This window comes from Octodon degus, unplaced genomic scaffold (genome assembly GCF_000260255.1).
Source record: "Octodon degus isolate 3935 unplaced genomic scaffold, OctDeg1.0 scaffold00141, whole genome shotgun sequence".
NCBI classification, from domain to species: domain Eukaryota; kingdom Metazoa; phylum Chordata; class Mammalia; order Rodentia; family Octodontidae; genus Octodon; species Octodon degus.
This window is the reverse complement of record NW_004524717.1, coordinates 5,174,812-5,181,338: the sequence shown is the minus strand read 5'-3', so window position 1 is coordinate 5,181,338 and position 6,527 is coordinate 5,174,812.

The window sequence follows — 6,527 nt, the reverse complement described above, 5'->3', positions numbered from 1 at the left end:
TTGAAAAAAACAAAACAATAAAAGGCATTTCCTTTCCTAAAAAAAAAAAAAAAAGATGAAGTGCCACTGGCAAGGAAGAAGTGGAAGATAGCAATTATGTAGACAACTCATGGTGCCAGAGGTGAGCGAATAATAAGGGAAGCAGAGTTTGTGACTGGAGGCAGAGTCAAAATGATTTTTTAGAATAAAAATATCTGAAAATTTATTATATGTTTGGATCAAAAATGGTCTCTCTTGTCCTTCCACACTTTGTACCACAGATTTTCCTCCTCAACACCGTGTGTCTGTGTGCCCTTTTGGACTAGTTCATAGTGAGCTGAGGCTCACTCTGTTAAGGCACAGAGTCCATTCTGATTTCAGTGCCTGGGCCATGACATGTTTCTAACATCACCCCGTGTGTGACATCATGGATGGTGTGACTTTCAGTAGCATGATAAGAAAACAAAGATATCAGGAGAAGAGGCAAAAATAATCATGACAGTATAAGTTCCCAAGGAATAAATCAAAACTTACAGGGAGGCTTTGGATAACTACAAGGCAAGGAATAGACTTGAACAAACCTTATCTAGGCTTAAAGGGGCCAGAAGATTTAGTAGGCATGGAGGTAATAACTGAATCATGCTATCCACCCACCTACTATTGAGTAGAAAGCTTAAGTTCAGAGCAGTTATTAGAGAAGACTCAGGAGAATCTCCAAAAGATCTCATGAAATTGGTTTGCTCCTCCTCATCTGTCTTTACTTGCTCTGGAATCTTCCTACTCCTCCTCTCCAGAGGCCAGCAGCATTTGTGGGAGGTCTGAGCAGCTGTACCCCATCAGGGTCCTCCCTGCCCCCAGCATCTGGCCACAGTCTGCAGGGGAGGAGCACAGTTTCCAGTTCTGGAAAGAATAATAGAGAGAATCTCCAAAAGGGATGGTGGAGTTGGGGGCCCAAGACTAGGAGAATATATTTCTGAGAGTGTCAGACACATGTTTCCTGGAACATGTAAGAGATTCCATGTCCTTGTTTAAAGGGATCTTAGGGCACATCTGGCCCACGTTGACAATTCCCACATGGGCTCCTGAGGTACAGTTGGATGTGAGGTATAGCTCTTTCATGTAGAGCTGAGGAAGTTATTTGTTGGCAATTGTGAGAGTCTCTGAATGAGACCTACAAAGACAAATATTAAACTAACCTAAGAGAAGGGCAAGAAAAGATGTTAAACAACTTAACAACATCAGCATAATTTTTTGGCATCCTTTTGCTTAGTTTAAAGTGGACAGGCACTGCAGATAATACAAAGCAGAATGACTTTTGGTTATGCAGAGCAGATATTAGCCAATATTGCTACTTTTAGGGGATTGGAGTCTCAGCTCAGCCTTTGTTAGTCAACTTTTCTATTGCTGGGTCAGTCCCAACCATATGACTTGAAGAAGGGGCACATATCATTCATTTTCAAGTTCACTTTGGCTGATGGCTTCAGAGGTTTCAGTCCATGATTGGCTGGCTCCAAGATAGAAATATCATGGTAGAAGGGAAAGGTACAGGAAGCCACTCAACTCATGGTAACTAGGAAGCAGAGAGCTGGGAAAGAGCCAGAGGAGAAAGGACTACAGACCAGACATAGTCCTGAAGGTCACAACTCCATTGCTAGTCCATTCTTTGTCAACCTGACACACAAATCTATGTCATTAAACCATATTTAGTAGAGATAATAACAAAGTCATAATTCTACCTAATACAACCATCCTGTGTGCAACTGAAAAAATGTATTAATGTCCTCTTTAAAATCTCAATTTTAGCATTGCTCAAAAGTCCAAGTCCAAAATCTTCTCTAAAAATCAGAGAAAACTCTTAGCTATGAGACCCTGTTAAAAAAAAGAAGTTACATGTTCCCAAGACATAATGATACGGAGTAAATATTTCTTCTAAAGAGAAGGATAGAATAGAAAGGAGTAGGACTGATATCCAGCAGGGAAAACATTCTATCATATACCTTCATGTAAAAAATTCAGCTTCTTGGGCAGGACTTGGGCAGCTTCACCCTATAACCTACATAGCCTCTCTATTGGACTTGCTCTGCTTGTGACTGGCTGTTCCTCTACAGATTTTCTGTATTCCTGGCACATCCAAATTCCCAGTATTTCCTCTGTACCTTCATCTTCACTATCACAGCTTCACACATCACCCATTCAGAGCCTCTGAGCAGGGATTCTGAGCCTATTACTCATTGTCTGGCTTCCCTGGCCTTCTTTAGAAACCTGGCTGGAAGCCCTCATGACCCCATAACTCTTGCATTCTGCCTGCCTGCAAAACTGAATTGAGCAATACCAAGGTCTCCTACTGGTGTGAGCAATAGCAAGTCCTGCCTTGAACCATGGCTGCAGTGACCTCTGCCTTGGTGCTGAACTTGAGGAAACAGTTTCTTAAGTGGCTCTGTGTAAGCAGATAATTCTGTGGTTCTCCTCAAGCAAACTCTTTCAAGGACTTTACAATTTTATATTCTTTGGCCTCATGGTGGAGTGCCAACTGGTGGTCAACTTATAACAGCCGGCTGAACTGAATCAGCATGGTACTGTGTGTGGGAAGCTGACCTAGGGATTATTGCTGGCAGCATGAGAGGCAGACCTGGAGAGGAAGATGTGTAGAGGCTGTAGAGAGCTACTAAGAGCTGTTGGTTCTCTTGGAGGAGCTTGTTTTGCTGGCTCTCCTGATGAACCTGACTGTTCTTATTGTCAAAGGAGCACCCTACTTCTACTGAGAATGGCTATGGTTCACTTTTGGGGAGCTCTTGTACGTATGTTGAGCATCACTTCCTGGCTCTGGAATGGAAGATGGTACACTGCTCAGGCTTCTGAGCTTGTCATGTTGGCTTTCCTGATGGGAACTTAGCTGTTCTCATCACTGGAGGAGCTCAGGACCTCACTGTTGGTGAAGATGGCTGTGCTACTTTTGTGGGAGAGCTCTAGTTCTTTGAGCATTGCTTCCTGGCTCCAGTTCAGATCCTTCAACCTGCTAGTACAGATCCCTCATCCTTCTGGAACAGACTTTATAGCTTCTACCCCTGACCTTTGGTCAGCACAGATCCGTGAAGTGGGCCTGCATGAGATATTTTCACAGGCTCTAGGCCCCCCGTTGAACTCATGGGAGACATTGTTATGGGCTCTAGCTCTTTGGCTGGACTCATGCAGGACATTACCATGGGCTCCAGGTCCTCCACTGGATGCTTTGGTTTTTAGTGTGCATACAGATTTCCTGCATGCTCTGTGTGTATGACTCTTTGGGTAACTATATAGTCTTATAAAATATGTATCCTGTATTATTTGTTCCCCTTGTATAACCCTAAACTGTGACAGGCCTCTAATGGGTGAGGTTGGGGTGATTCCTGAGAGTCTCTCAAGACATCATTCCTATTAATAGTTTCCAGTACAAACTACTTGCCTAATGACACTAATCTCTTCATTAACCACATCTTTCTAGGCCCCAACTTTATATGCATTTCCTTTCTGACCAAAGTGAAAGCTTTATAAATATTTTGGCTCTGCCACTTGCTCTTGATTGTTTCTATAAATCTAGCTCAAGCAGCCAGTAGTGCCTGTGCCCCAGCCTAAACACTGGGCTGCCTTGAAATTTCTTCTACCAAATTCATTCATTTATTACACTTAAACTTAACCATCTGCAGAGTCCAGACATTGATTTTCTGTGTTTTAATTTCCAAGAGTCCCTATTCCCACCTGAAGTTTTATGAACAGAGTGTTTGCTGTTTGCACCCCTGCTCTTTTGAGCTTCCACGAGAGTTGTCTCCCAAATTCTGCTTACCACACTTTGGGGCTTCACTGGACTGCATCTAGAAATATTTTCAAGCTTTTCACACAAAACAAGTTTGAAAGGCTTCTGATCCATAGGTCAGGTATACTCAGCAATGGTCCCATAACTCCATATCAACCATTTTGGTATTGGCCAGATTTTTCTATTTCTGGAACAAAATACATGATACCCACACCTAAAAGGAGAAGAGGTTTTCAAAGGTTTCAATCCATGACTGACTGGATTCAAGGCAGAAATATCAGGGCAGAAGGACACAGTGAAGGAAAGCTGCTCAACTCATGAAATCTGGAAGTAGAGAGCAGAAGAAGAGTCAGAGAGGAAGAGGCTGGAAACCAGGTACAGTCCCCAAGCTCATGCTGTCATGACCCACAGAGACACCCCCAGAAGCATGCTTAGTGATCCCATCAGTATGCCTCAGGCCAATCAGGTTGACCATAAAGATTAACCACATACAGCCTTTGCTTGGTAGAAACTTAGCAAACAGGAACTAAAATATCATGTGTAGGAACTCATTTGTCTCTGACTAAGGGGTGAATAAGGGCAAAAACCAAAAAGACATGAAATTAATTTAGAACGTGAGGGCCAGGGGCTCTTGCCTTTCTTAGGCAAAGAGTGCTGAGCATTTGACTCACCTCACTTTTTATTCCCTTAGGTGGGTAAGCAAGCAGCTGGAGTAATATAAGACTCATCTTCCTCCTATTATCTATAGTATATGACCAGGTCAATATCCAGATCTCAGCTGTGTGAACTCCTGGAACATGCAATGTGCCAGTGCACCTGCATGCCATCATAGGTGCACAGCCTGCTACCTTTCTCCTTTGTGCTTGTCAGTTAGACCTTAATCCTCATTGTCTGCTGTCCCATACCCTTGGGATGCTAAGGTTTCCTGGGGGGCAGGAGAGAACCTTCAACTGAGCATGGCAGCATAAAACCCACACTTTCTGATTTCTTCTTCTTTGGTGACTTCAGATTCACGTAGCTGTGGAGGACTGTGCTTATTCAAGATTAGTTCTTGGGGTTTCTTGTGTTTTGCTACGGTCTTGTGTTAGGTTTCCTTTCCTAAGTTTTCTTCATGGTCCAGGATGGCTGCTTCAGCTTCAACCATCATGTCTGTACTCTAACCAGGAAGGATGGAAGGCAAAGGGAGAGCTATCTTCTTCTTCAATGACATCTAGAGATTGCACATCAATTCTGTTAATATCTACCACTAGAACCTCATCACAAGGCTTCATCCTGCTGTTAGTCTGTTAGGAGGTCAGTCTGCCAGAAGAGCCAGAGGTACCTGAAAGCAAAAATGATAATAGATGATGACTGACTTGGGAGCGACAGAGCTGAATGAGAACAGGACCCTATAGAGTAGCAGGAGCTCTGGGTTTAACTGCAGGTTGTCCTTGACCCATCCAGAGCTTGCCCTCACCTGGGAAGGAGATGCTGAGGAGGGAAAGGTTTTTCTTTATCCAGAGGTGAGTGTCTGGGCAAGGTGGCATCGCCTCTTTCTACAGATTTTACATTAAGAACATTTGCAGCTGAGCATACAGATAGTTTTTTTCTTTCTTTCTTTCTTTCTTTCTTTCTTTCTTTCTTTCTTTTTTGTATTTTTAGGGAAGGGTCTACAGGGTGTTCAGGGTCTCACTACTAGATTGGACTTGCAGTGATCCTCCTACTTATAGCCTCCCAAGAGCTGGGATTATAGGTGCATGCCACCACCACCCAGTCTCAATTGCCGTCTCAGCGTGCCCTGTCGGGTGGGCCAGCACGGCAGACCCGGGGATTGAACTGCTGGACCCTGTACCTGCTTGTGGGCTGAGCTATTTGGCTGGCCCGAGTTTTGTTCTATTAACAGCTCACCATAAATGATAATCCCTCTTGACTGGCTGGCTGGCTACACACTTCATGGTGGGCCTCAAACACAGGTGCAAAACAATATTACGAACAATCACTTCCAGGAGTTTTTAAGGTCTCTCTCTGATTGTCCTCTTCCACTCCTCTCTCAGCATAAGCCTATCACAGAATGTTCATTGGTGTTGCTAAGGGGATCATATTCATTAAAGCTTCACGCTTGTTTTGACACTGTCTCCATGTGATGCTCTCATGTTTGTTTTTGCACTTATTTCAAGTGTTTAATTGTTAAATGTTGTGTTAGAAAAATTGCAGAAATATTCCTTATTTTATAAAAAAATACATTTGCTCAAAATGGGAGTGACTCAAATCCTCTTGTGTCTGACTTTTTTTTGGGGGGGTGGAACCAGCGATTGAACTCAGGCCCTTGTGCTTGCCAGGCAAGCACTTATTCTACTGAGCCATCTCCCTGGCCCCTGACCTATTGTTTTGCAGCTTGCTCTTTCCTCTGGTTCTGCCCAGCACCATTAGATCAGGGCTTCACCTGGTCTGTCTCCTCGGCAAGCCTTCCAGCCCTTGCTCTGCTCTCTGTCCTTTCTTCTCAGTTGCCTTCCCACCTTCATTAGATTTTGGTGTCAGGGTTACGAGATTTATAAAATAAATAACTTTTCTCCCCTCATTTGGTACTTTCTGAAAAAGCGTGACACAGATCATCCCTTGTTGGCAATTTACAGATTCCACCCATCAGCCCATCAGCAGGCTTCCAATAGTCTGCGGGACTTCCCAGGTCTCCCATGTCTTCTTACATTAGCACTGTTTATATTTATTGGGGAAAGCATTTTAAAAATGAGGACTTCCACATTTACTACCATAAAACTAT